At 37.9% G+C, this 13,015-nt stretch overlaps 1 protein-coding gene across 9 annotated transcripts in view; it reads right to left on the bottom strand.

Annotated features, from left to right (window-relative positions):
* The window catches only part of EPB41L1 (erythrocyte membrane protein band 4.1 like 1), a 193,665-nt gene that overhangs the window by 111,501 nt on the left and 69,149 nt on the right, over nucleotides 1-13,015 (bottom strand). Inside the window, exon 1 of one of the 9 annotated variants that reach the window (XM_083358646.1) lies at nucleotides 9,035-9,061. The exons of the other annotated variants lie outside the window; for them this stretch is intronic. The gene's annotated coding sequence lies outside the window, so the exon portion shown is untranslated. Of the gene's footprint in view, nucleotides 1-9,034; nucleotides 9,062-13,015 lie in introns of those variants that run through there. 9 annotated transcript variants of the gene reach the window in all.

Below are 13,015 nucleotides of genomic sequence, written 5' to 3'. Positions count from 1 at the left end.
AGTCCAACCCCCTGCTCAGGCAGGAAACCCTATACCATTTCAGGCAAATGGCTGTCCAGTCTCTTCTTAAAAACCTCCAGTGTGGGAGCATTCACCACTTCTGGAGGCAGGTTGTTCCACTGGTTAACTGTTCTAACTGTCAGGAAGTTTCTCTTTAGTTCTAGGTTGCTTCTCTCCTTGACTAGTTTCCATCCGTTGCTTCTTGTCCTGCTTTCAGGTGCTTTGGAGAATGTTCTAAATAATATCAGATATATTCTGAAGACCATCTGAACATCTAATCTACCTTGGCTAGTGAAGCAGTCATGGTTTTTTATGATTATAACAGCTTATGAATATGAAGGGCTAGCTGTTAATTAACATGATACAAATTATCTTTCCTAGTGATGTAGGATTTCATTTCCTACAACAATCAATATTATGTACATGAAAAAGTATAAAGAAATAAATTTCCAGAAAGAATATTACCAATCACTACTAGCTCGAGCAAAACAGACTGGCTAAAAAAAAGAAAAACTTGACTCCTTTCTGAAAAGCAGATTATTACAAAATATAATAACAAGGAACATTTGAGATCAGTAAGTCCAACTCCATGCCCAGTGCAGGAACCCACTATGAAAAGAATCCACTACTGTTGAACAGCTTTTACTACCAGAATATAGAGAGAAAACCATTCTTGAGAGAACAATTCCACAACCTGGGAACAAACTAAATTGCACTCTCAAATGGGTCCCATAAACAGGTTTGGGAAGTGTCAGTATCTTTAAAAGCTCCTCCTTTAAGTTGATCTTACTATCCAGATGACTTCCCATTAAAGTATTTATACTGCTACTTAGAACTTTAATAGTTAAATCATCATCGTACAAATACTGTAAAAGCCCCAATAGAAGCAGTCTCTAAATAGGTAAGTTAGAGACAAACTGCTTTAATTTAGAACAGACATGTCAAACTCGCAACGTCATATGATGTTGCACAACTTATCGGGACTGTTTTGCCATTGCCAGCAATGGAGTAGGCGCAACTTCCACATGACGCATCTGGCCCATGGGCCGGCAGTTTGACACCCCTGACTTAGAGGATTATGTGTTCCAAACCACTGCAATATATAAAGTGTGGTTTATGTGATAGAACATTGTGAGTGAATGAAGCCATTATGGTTTATAAAACAAACCAGGTCTTAGAATATTTGGTGACTGCAAACAATCTAGAGTCACTAAGAGACTTTGTTAGACAAAACTGCAATCAAATCACAATCTCAAGCTATTTACTCTTCACAAAAACTAGACAGTAAATTCTCACGTTCCCTATCTGATATGTTTTGCCAGAATATGTACTGTTACTTCTTTATTATAATATAAAAGTTTAAGTCAGAGGACAGGAAAAAATGGCTAGGTTTGCCTTCTTTTATGCAGTTAGCTACAACTGCAGATATCATACACCATATTAACCACAATTTACAGCTATGATTGGATTCATTCAATATCACTAAGCTAAACCCTAACAAACCACATTGTGACTTGTAACAATGTGTAAACTATGCTAGTTGACAGAAATCTGAAAATGCTTACAGAGGAATTACTTTAGATTTTTCACTATCCCATTCTTATGGTTTACAGTTGCAAGAAAAAGTATGTGAACCCTTTGGGATTACGTGGAGTTTTGCATGAATTGGCCATAAAATGCGCTCTAAACGTCATGTAAGTCACAACAATAGAAAAATACAGTCTGCTTAAAATAATGCTACACAAACATTAGCTGTTGTCATGTTTTAATTGAACATAAGATGGAAACATTCACAGTGCAGGGTGGAAAAAGTATGTGAACCCCTAGCCTAATGACTTCTCCAGGAGTGAGCCAACCTTGACTCCAATCAGTGTGATGATATTGGATGTGTTGCCGACAGCTGTCCTGCCCTTTAAAAACACACACCTGTTTTGGGTTTACTGGTCTCAAGAAGCAATGTCTGATGTGAACCATGCCTCACAGAAAAGAGCTCTCAGAAGACCTACGATCAAGAATTGTTGACTTGCATGAAGCTGGAAAGGGTTACAAAAGTATCTCCAAAAGCCTTGATGTTCATGTGTCCACAGTAAGACAGACTGTCTACAAATGGAGAAAGTTTAGCACTGTTGCTACTCTCCCTAGGCGTGGTCGTCCTGTAAAAATGACTGCAAGAGCACAGCGCATAATGCTTAATGAGGTAAAGAAGAATCCTAGAGTGTCAGCTAAAGGCCTACAGAAATCTCTGGCACATGCTAACATTTTTGTTGACACATCTACAATAAGGAAAACATTAAACAAGAATGGAGTACATGGGAGGACACCATGGAGGAAGCCATTGCTGTCCAAAAAAAATATTGCAGCATGTTTGAAGTTTGCAAAAGAGCACCTGGATGGCGGAGGGAGCATCATGGTTTGGGGCTGCTTTGCTGCCTCAGGGACTGGACGGATTGTTGTCATTGATGGGAAAATGAATTCCACAGTTTATCAGGACATTTTGCAGGAAAATGTACGACCATCTGTCCACCGACTGAAGCTCCGCAGAGGATGGGTGATACAAAAGGACAATGACCCAAAGCATACAAGTAATTCAACAAAACAATGGCTTCAACAGAACAGAATACGCCTTCTGGAGTGGCCCAGTCAGAGTCCTGACCTCAACTCGATTGAAATGCTGTGGCATGACCTTAAGAGAGCGATTCACACCAGACATCCCAAGAATATTGCTACACCGAAACAGTTTTGTGAAGAGGAGTTGTCCAAAATTACTCCAGATTGTTGTGCAGGTCTGATCTGCAACTACAGGAAACGTTTGGTTGAGGTTATTGATGCCAAAGGAGGGTCAACCAGTCCAAAGGTTCACATACTTTTTCCACCCTGCACTTTGAATGTTTCCATCTTATGTTCAATTAAAACATGACAACAGCTAATGTTTGTGTAGTATTATTTTAAGCAGACTGTGTTTTTATATTGTTGTGACTTACATGACGTTTAGAGCACATTTTATGGCCAATTCATGCAAAACTCCACGTAATCCCAAAGGGTTCATATACTTTTTCTTGCAACTGTATGTTTACACAGACACAATAAAACGTCCTATGAAATCTAGACTGACAACATGTAACTGACATCTACAGTTAGTCCTTGACTTACAACCATAATTGGGAATAGAATTTCAGTCACTAAGCAATGCAGTCATTACGTGCCTGGACCAGATTTTATGAGCATTTTTAACGTAATCTTAAGTGGCTCCATGTGATCATTAAGTTAATCACATTAAGTAAATCTGGCTTCGCCAATTGACTTTGCTTGTCATTGGAAGCTGGTTAGGTCAGTCACAAATTGCAATCATATGACAAGACACCACAACCATCATAAAAAATATAAGCAGCTGTCAAGCACCTGAATTGCAATCACATGACCACAGGAATGCTGCAACAGTCATTAACTTTGAAAATGGGGATCATAAGTCACTTTTCCTGAGGCCATTGCAAATTTGAATCATAGTTAACAAATGGTCAGAAGTTAAGGACTACCTTTAGTCATAGATTTTTTTTTAACAGGGTGAGAAGAAAATATTTAAAACAACCTCGAACAGAACACATCTCTGTTTTTATTTGATATATTAATTGTGCATCCATAGAAATTTGCACAATATATTAAATTCTATAGTCCTCCCTTCCATGCATTTTACAAAAATCTGTAACTGATATAATAACTATGGACCATAACATCTATCCCTATTTCTCCTGAAAGCAGAAAATAATTCCCTGCAGATTTTCTTGCCCCGCCATGGTATTTTGCATCTGGATTGACTGTACAATTTACAAATCAGATTTACCACTGATTTCCTTATGATTTCCTCTGACCTCCACTCACTGATTTTTGCAGTCCTAATCCAACAGGACAGACAAAAACAACCTCTTTATGAAGCTTGCTTTGTAATCAGAAATGGCTGTGGGCTCTGACCACAAAAAGAACCATTCAATGGGCTGCCAGCAAAGCTCTCATGTTCATTATCGCCTTTTTGGCTGGTGTTATGCTGAGCAGAGATACTGTTCATTTATGCTTCACACATAATGCTAACAGTGGACATTCTATTATGGCCGTACACACTTTGACTTTTTTTAAATTTCCATATGAAGGTGGAAAAAATGTTGCTGCTATGAAAGCCATATTAGTCTTATTGATTGTGTTCCTTAGGCAGCATCATCTTTTTTCAGGCTCATATATTTCTCTGAATTGTATAAATTTAACTAATATCAGAGGATTGCAATTTTGCAAGGTCCAAAAGTCATGGCCATCATTTAGGAAGCAGTCAAAACCCTGTTGTATATTTTATGCAAATAGTGGAATTTGGATCAGTGCCCATAAAAAAGATAATGTGTGATAAATAACTATAGTCCAGTGTTCTTAAAGCATCTAGGAAGCTGAATGGGGGGGGGGACTGCAAAATAGGAAGAATTCAACTTCTATCTTCTCAAAAGCATTCCTTTGAAAAGGAAGATGATGTGTTTGGTTACAAGTAATTTTCTGATATTCTATGTTATCCCATGGCATGAAAGATAGAATATTTTGCTCAGCTGGTCAAAGCAATAGTTAGTTGCTATTGCCATATCACTTTCTATAAAATTGCAGGGATAGGGTTGAGTAAAAGAAGAAGGAAGGCTTAGCCAATAATATTCAAGCAGGATAGGATGCCACAGTCCAGTCAGAATATGGCAAAACAGACTGTCTCTAAGACAGGAAAGGAGTAAGATAAGGCCATAAACTCTCCCTTATTTATTCAGCCTATATGCTGAATATAAATTAAGAGAGGTTTATAAGAGCCTTGGTGGAGCAGTGGGCTAATGCCTCCTTAAGTAACACCAGCTGCCTGCAATTAGTGCAGGTTCGCATCCCACCAGCTCAAGGTTGACTCAGCCTTCCATCCTTCCGAGGTAGGTAAAATGAGGACCCAGATTGTTGGGGGCAATTAAGCTGACTTTGTAATAATGCCGCTTGGGGTGTGTGTGAAAGCCCTAATAAGCAGGCATATACATAGAATGAAGGCTACTGCTAAGCTTGTAAGCCGCCCTGAGTCTTCGGAGAAGGGCGGGATATAAATGGAATTAAAATAAAATAAATAAATAAATAAATAAATAAAAGTTTAGTATGGTTTTAAATGTGGAGAAAGAAACATTAACATCTGTCCTGATAGCTGAAAATGCAGGTGCTCTGCAAACTCTAGTACAGGTAATTGTCTGTTAACACTATAATTAGGACTGAGAAATCCATTGCTAAGCTACAAGGTTATAAAGCAAAAGAATCAAGAATTAGAATGACTTAAGATGCCAGTTCTAATTGTGATCATTAAGTGCAATATCACATGACTATGACTTGTGACTCCCTGCCATCTTCCCCATTCACTTTGCTTGTTGGAAGCCAGCACTGAGGATCACAGATGGTGATCACGTGACACAGGACAGTGTGACCATCATAAACGTGCATGGTTACCAAGTGTCCAAATTGCAAGTGTGTGATCATGGAGACACTACAATGCCCACTACAGTACAGTCTCCTTGTTCAGTGCCACTATAATTTCAAACAATAACTGAACAAGTGGTTAATAAGCAAGCACTACCTCTAATGAAAGTCAAAGAACAGAGTTAAAAAATAGGAATAAGATTTAAATATAAAGAAGACAAAATTGGGGGAAATGGATGTAGCAATCAGACTTAGAATCGATAGTAAAGATACTGAAGAGGTTGATAGCTTCTGCCTTTCAGGCCAACTTAAAAGAACCAGCAGTCAAGAAATAGGCTCCAGCCAAGCACCTATTAGAGTAGCAGTGATAACTTTGGGAAAAGTCAGTCAATCAAAATAGAGCTGAAAGAGACTTTGGAGGTCTTCTAGTCCAACCCCCTGATCAAGCAGGAGACCCCACATCATTTCAGACAAGGGGCTGTCCCGTCTATTCTTAAAAATCTCCAGTGCTGAAGCACCCACAACTTCTAAATGCAAGCTGTTCCACTGGTTAATTGTTCTTGCTGTTAGGAAGTTTCTCCTTAATTGTCTCGATTAATTTCCATGTTTCTTGTCTTCTGGAGCTTTGGGGGAGGGGAATTGACCCCCTCTTCTTTGTGGTAGCCCCTCAAATAATGGAATACTGCTATCATGTCACCCCTAATCCTTCTTTTCTCTAGACTAACAGTACCCAGTTCCTGCAATCATTCTTCATGAATTTTAGTCTCCAGGCCTTTAATCATCCTAGCTGCTATTCTCTACACTTTTTCCAAAGTCTCAAAATCTTATTTGTAATGTGGTGGCCAAACCTCGGTTCAATATTCCAGGTGTGATCTTACTAAGGTTTTATAAAGTGATACTAATACTTCACATGATCTTGATTCTATGCCTCTGTTTATACAACCAAGGAGTGTATTAGCTTTTCTGGCGGCGGCTGCACACTGCTGGCTCATATTTAAGTGATCATCCACTAGGATTCCAAGGTCCCTCTTGATATTCAGATATCATGATGAATCTGTACCTCCAAGATTAAAATTTTGAGACCATAACAGAATAACAGGGTTGGACGGGACCTTGGAAGTCTTCAAGTCCAACTCTCTTCTCAGGCAGGAAACCCTATACCATTTCAGACAAATGGTTGTCCAGACTCTTCTTTAAAACTTCCAGTGTTGGAGCATTCACAACTTCTGGAGGCAAGTTGTTCCACTGATTAATTGTTCTAACAGGAAATTTCTCGATAATTCTAATCTCCTTGATTAGCTTCCATCTATTGCTTCTTGTTCTGCCTTCAGGTGCTTTGGAGAATAGGTTGACTCCGTCTTCTTTGTGGCAGCTCCTTAGATGTTTTTTTTCCTGAGACATTCCACTGAAATGAAATTAAACACTGAAGAAAGGGATGGGATAGGATGGGATGGGATGGGATGGGATGGGATGGGATGGGATGGGATGGGATGGGATGGGATGGATAGAAGACTGATGCTTCTGAAATTTGGTGTTGGACAAGACTCTTGAGAATACCATGCATAAAACAAATAATTGAATTATACAGTAAACCAATCCAAATTCAATATGATCTTCTGACTGAAAGTGTCCAATTCTAATGACTTTAGTTTGCTTATGCCTAAAACCCAAAATACTTTCATCTCTTCCTCAGCAGCCTGTTAAGACTAGCCAGCTTGAAGGATATTCATTTTGCCTTAAACCTCTGAATAGAGCAGATTAAGAGCAGGATCTCACTGAATCTAGTTTTCCATTATTGAGTTTTTCCCAAAAGACCTACAAGATTTTTTCTCCGTTGAATTTTATTTTCTAAGTTTTTGTTTTAGATGCAACATTTATTATTGCATATGGAATGCATTAAATAATTTACATGTGTTTACATTGTTAAATGTGTTTACCTTGTTAAATTATGCAGGCTCCTCCTTTCGCTCACAGAGCTGTTAATGATTTTCCCGCCCAGTACTGTCTACCTCAACTAAAAAAAATGCCACTGCATTTATATATTTCTCCTGTTCCTGTTCTTTTTAATATCAGGATTGAATAATCTTTTGATGACCAAGAGAAAAATAATACCAAAAAAAAAACCAACCACAGGAATGCAACAACAAAAAAAATGAAATGGACAGTGACACAAGCCTGAGTTAAGCTGGAACTTTTTTTCTTTTTTTATGGGTTTATGGAGAGGAGAAACTGCTGGGCTGCTTTATTTTCTAAACTACATTAAGCTCTAATTTGGCACTTGCATTTCAGTTTCATTTACTTCCTCCAACTGGCAGAAAACTGCGACACCAGTTTAGTTTGATAATGTTCCAGAGGGTATTTCAAGAGCTTTAAAAAAGGAGGACTGGCTGTTATATGAAGCCCTAGAGCCACAAGTTGACTGTTTTAAATGGAGATTGAATTTGGGACTTTCCATGTAGAAAAATGCTGTATCACTGCAGAATATTTTTAACAGATCTGGTCAATCTGACAAGTTGAAAAGATGAAAAGCCCACCCTGGCTGATTCATACATATCAAAATCAGCCAGCAGTTCCCAGGAAGGTCAAAACTCAATTGATGGAGAGTTCCAGAAACTGCCTTCCACACAAATGCTGAGCAGGTTTAACAGTTTGAGAAAGATGTTTTACACATTTAGTTTGCCTTTCAAAGGACAAGTAATCTTTTTTGGAGAGCATGAAAAGTTCTGATCATTTAAGAGATGCTCATTTAAGGTACAGAAATACTTTTCTCCCTTTCTTTTTTCCTGACTTTGGTGGAACAAGAGTGTCTGCCTTCAAAATTATACCCAATTTTCAAGAATTATACAATCATTAACAAGCTCATCCTTCCAGTTAAAAGTAAAGTTTTACATTGTTGGATTTCTTTGGTTCTGTCTACTTGCAATGAAATGATTTTACTTCATAGAGTAGCTGAAAAGTTCTATCATTTGTTTGATTTGATAGATTAAAATTTATTTTTAAGAAGTATATTTATTTCTTACTCACTATAAGGATGAGCCATTGATAATACTGATTTTAAATTATGCTGATAGTTTCCCTGCACAAAAATGTTTAATGCTTGTGAATTTCTTTAAAAGAATCATGTTACACAAAAAAGCACGCATTATTCACATCATGCCCTTCTATCACAAGGGTGACAATTAAAATCTTACTCAAACTCTGCATTCTAAATGCAGTGTAATCTTGAAAATCGAGAAAGGCTGAGGAAATTAAACAAGAAAATCAAGATTAAAGCAAAGATACATACCTTGCTTGTTTGTTTGTTTTTAAGTTAGAATGTCATAACTATTGCATAGCCGATGGCAAAAGATTGTGGACGTTATAGTCTAAATTATCAGGAAGACACTTATCTGTAATGCACAAGGACACAGTTATTGTGCAATAAGATATGCAAAACAACAAGACTAATGTTCAGGATTTATGATATAGGAATTCTGAAATTTGTTTTATAAAATGTCAACTTTCTACCCACAACTGGAAATACTTTTTTTTAAAAAAAACCTTCCTGTACTCTTCAGGCATAAATTCTTACTTGTATTCTTTGCTGGCCTACATTCCCTGGTGCTAGCTGAACCAGGCTGCTTTTTCTGATGTAAGGCAGACTCAGTTTTCTATCTTTCTAAAAGGAAAAAAAGCAGAAAGAGAAAGGAAATACATATCCTTCTTAGGGGAATTCTTTTGTTGATAAATTACAAGGATGTGCAGGGAAGAAGGCATAAACCACATCAGACTTATTAATGCAGACAACTAATATTTTTAAAAACCTGGAAAAACATGGACATCTTAAAATTTGCATTAATGTAATTACGAGATAAAACTGGGACCAATAATGAAGCTAAACTATCCACCAACCCACAGCTTTCTGCATTACCTTGAAACTTACCAGTTTGCAAGACTATATATAAAAACACAAGGGAAAATTTTCCTCTCAGGAATATTTAGCAGCAGCAAGAAGAGACCCTGTATTTTACCCTGATTTTGGGACAAAAAAGAATCCGTGTTTCTCTCGGTAATTTCAGAGTGACCAAAGCTTGTCTGAGAGGTACACACAGAAGGCCAATCAAACTGGAGGGAAGACATAAAAAATTGGAAACAGGAAAAAAAATTCAAGGCAATACAGAAGTTAATCACCTCCTGATCAACAAGGCAATGGGATTAGCACTGGATAACTGATGGGGTAATTAAGAACAGTTTGGTCTACTAGTTAAACCATAGGCTAGAAAACAATAGACTAGGGGTGTCAAACTGCTGGCCTATGGGCCAGATGCGTCACAACAAAACCGCGCCCACCCCATTGCTGGCAATGGGGAAATAGCTCCGATACATCACGCGACATTATGTGACATCGTGAGTTTGACATGTCTGCAATAGACTATGAGTTCAAGTCATACCTGAGCTACGAAAGACGGCTTGGTGACCTTGAGCCGGTCACTCTTAGTCCAATTCACCTCACAGGGTTGTTGTTGTTGGGAAAATAGGAGAAGAAAGGTATATTGAATATGTTTGCCACCTTGAGTTATTTGTAAAAATAAAGGGAGGATATAAATAAATAAGTAAAAGAAACATGAAGAAATTTTGTGCTTTGAGGATGTGGAAAAACTGGACTGATAGAAACAGAGATATATCAATGTCATTGATGCACAGTAAGTTGGTAGGGATAGGAAGACTGGGCTGGATTTCTAATAGCTCTAATTATAAACTCAGCATCCCAAAGGGACAAAGGCCTCAAAGCTGAGTCAGGCACTCCCAATGACTTGGCAATCTGCTAGTCTCATCACAAACAAGCTGCCTGAGAAGGAATTTACAGTATTCTGTCAGATGCATTTTTTTTCTTGGATCAGAGCTAATTGACCCTTTGATTGCTGTCTGGAATCAAAAGGCTCAGGGAAAATGAATATTTTCCATACCTAAAGCAGCAAAAGGTTATTCATTTTTTTCAGGATATTAGCCTCTGTCAAACTTGGGGAAATCCTTTTAAAAGTTTTCATGGTTAGCTTTGCAAGGGTTGAACAGGTCATGTTCCAGTTTAGCTGGGTGCTTAAAGCATAAGAAATGGAAACATTACACTCAGTAGTAGCAGTCCATGAGACACATATCATTCCTGGCTCCTTCATCCCAACAATTTCTTGAGCAACCTTGTCCAATCTATTGCCCTCCATATGTAATTTGACTTAAGACCTCTAAACAGTGGTGGGATTCAAATATGCGAACAACTGGTTCTCTGTGTGGATGCTGCTTCTGGAAGTCCATTCTGGACCTGGGCAACAAAAAATTAGCTACTGGTAATGCCGAAGTGGTGAGAACGAGCTGAATCCCACCACTGCCTCTAAAATTCCCAAACACAGATTCTAGGCTTAAATATCTGTAAAGGATCCAGGTTAGAGGCTGTTCTAAGTAATTAATGGTAATTTATAAACTATAATGGCTGAATTTATACAACATACAATATCACAAATTATGTTGTAATTTAGTCCAATGAAGAAATTAATTTTATGTGTTTTCAATCCTTAAAGTTTGTAGCCACATATTCCAATGAATCATTAATTCTCCTTTTAAAAAACCCACTCAAACTTCAAAGACCACTGAAGGTCACCATTCAGGTAGTGTGCCTGCTGATTTACTAATTCCCAGATGCTCTTGCTTATTACCTATTTATTCCTGCTGTCTTCTAAATTCTCACCAGACTCCTGATTAACTTGCTTTACCTATTTGTTACTTGATTGCCCAGCTAGGAACAATGGAATTGTATTCATCTGATAATTGCTTGGATTGTTACTATTGGCTTCATTATTGAGAGCATCACTCAGCAACTGAATGACAGATTTGCACTGGGCTCCACACTGAACACCATTTTTAAACCAACTCACCCCAGCTTCTTCCAGAACTGCTGGCATTCCAGTTGCCAGATGTTCCAGCCAGCATACTGAGAATTCTGGGGAAAATCATTGGAGAATATGGCTCTCAGGCAGAAACCCACCATTTGGTTCTCGAACATCATGTACTCTTTGGCTTTTAGCAAATGATTCTGCCTAAGTTTCCCATCTGGAAAGGGAGATAATAGAGCTGCTGGGAGGGAAAACATAGCTGGCAAAGAATTTGCAAATTCACATAAAAATTGTTCCATTTAAAAAAAAAAGAATTTAGCACTACTTATCATTCTAAACCACATGTATCATGTGCTTCCAATAGGCCCCCAGAATTGCTTTGTACAGAGACAATATATTTGCCTTAGCAAAATCTCCTAGTAAACAATCTCTATGTCTATCCACAGCAGGCTGGCAAAACCATATGCCATACCAAGCTGAGCTGCAAATGAAGTATTTGTTTGGGTGCCATTAAAGTAAGATAGGCATGGTCCAGCATGATATTTGAAGTTCAGCTCTTATTAGCTGCCACATACTTGAATATATATGTCAGGTAATAACACTGACACTGGTCAGCTGTAGCAAACCTTTCAACTATTCTATGCATTATTTCACACTGAATTGAACTGGCTTCTCTCCAAGGGAATTCTCAAATCTCTGAGCAAGGATATCTGGATTATCTCTGCTGAACCTCAACGTGTTCTGAAATACCTGTGACAATGAAACCACCCCAATTTTGCTGTTGAATGGTTTTCTTAAATTAGAACTGCTACCAAGGAAGAGCCATCGGTGGAAAGAATTGGGTTCAAAATTAAGCACCTTAAGAACTAACCTTGATAAAAAGGTCATTTACATTGTTCTTCTTGTTCCCTAGCTATGTCAAAATGGTTGCTCAATAGGATTATTGTGCCCTTAAAACTTTATAGGCTCTGCTAGAGCCCATCATTTAGATTCCCTGTGACAATTAGCCATGCTTTTCAAAGATTAGAAAGCTTTATAAAGACAGAAGCTTCATTGTAGCCTACAACATATCTCAATATAAAAATTCTATGCAGGAATATTAGCTAAAATAGAATTATTTTACATTTAAAAACCTGCTTGAAACAATCCTAAAGCCCAGCAACTGGTTGCTTCAATCAACCAACCAAAAGCTGTCCAGTACATCATTGCCAGAATAGATAGTATAAAAATCACTTTAACAGGAAGTACCGTATCTAAAAATCTCAAGCCCCTGAACTTGTTCTATCGTTTTGTTTGACTTTGGTAAATATACTGTTATTTCACAGTTTTGTAAACTTCTGTCTTATATTGCACAGCACAAAAAGGTTTTATTTCTATGAATCAAAATTAGGAATCTTTTTGCACTGTAGTATACTGCATTCATATTTTCTCAGCCAATTCCAAAACCAGTAGGTAGGTATAATCTCAAACTATCAAATATTCAAGTTCAATATTTTCTACTTGACATGTCCAAGGATTTACAACTCCCCAAATTACTTGCCCTGATTTGCAGTTTCAACACATCTAGATGCAGTCCAGTTAAAGGTAGTTGATATAATGAATATTGTATTTTGTTCTCCAGCACAGGGGTCCCCAACCCCCAGTCCATGGACCAATACTAGGCTATGGCATGTCAGCAACTGGTCCAC

This window comes from Vipera ursinii (assembly GCF_947247035.1).
Source record: "Vipera ursinii genome assembly, chromosome: 3".
Lineage (NCBI taxonomy): Eukaryota > Metazoa > Chordata > Lepidosauria > Squamata > Viperidae > Vipera > Vipera ursinii.
The sequence above is the reverse complement of the archived record's forward strand: the minus strand, read 5'-3'. Positions and strand labels throughout refer to the sequence as shown.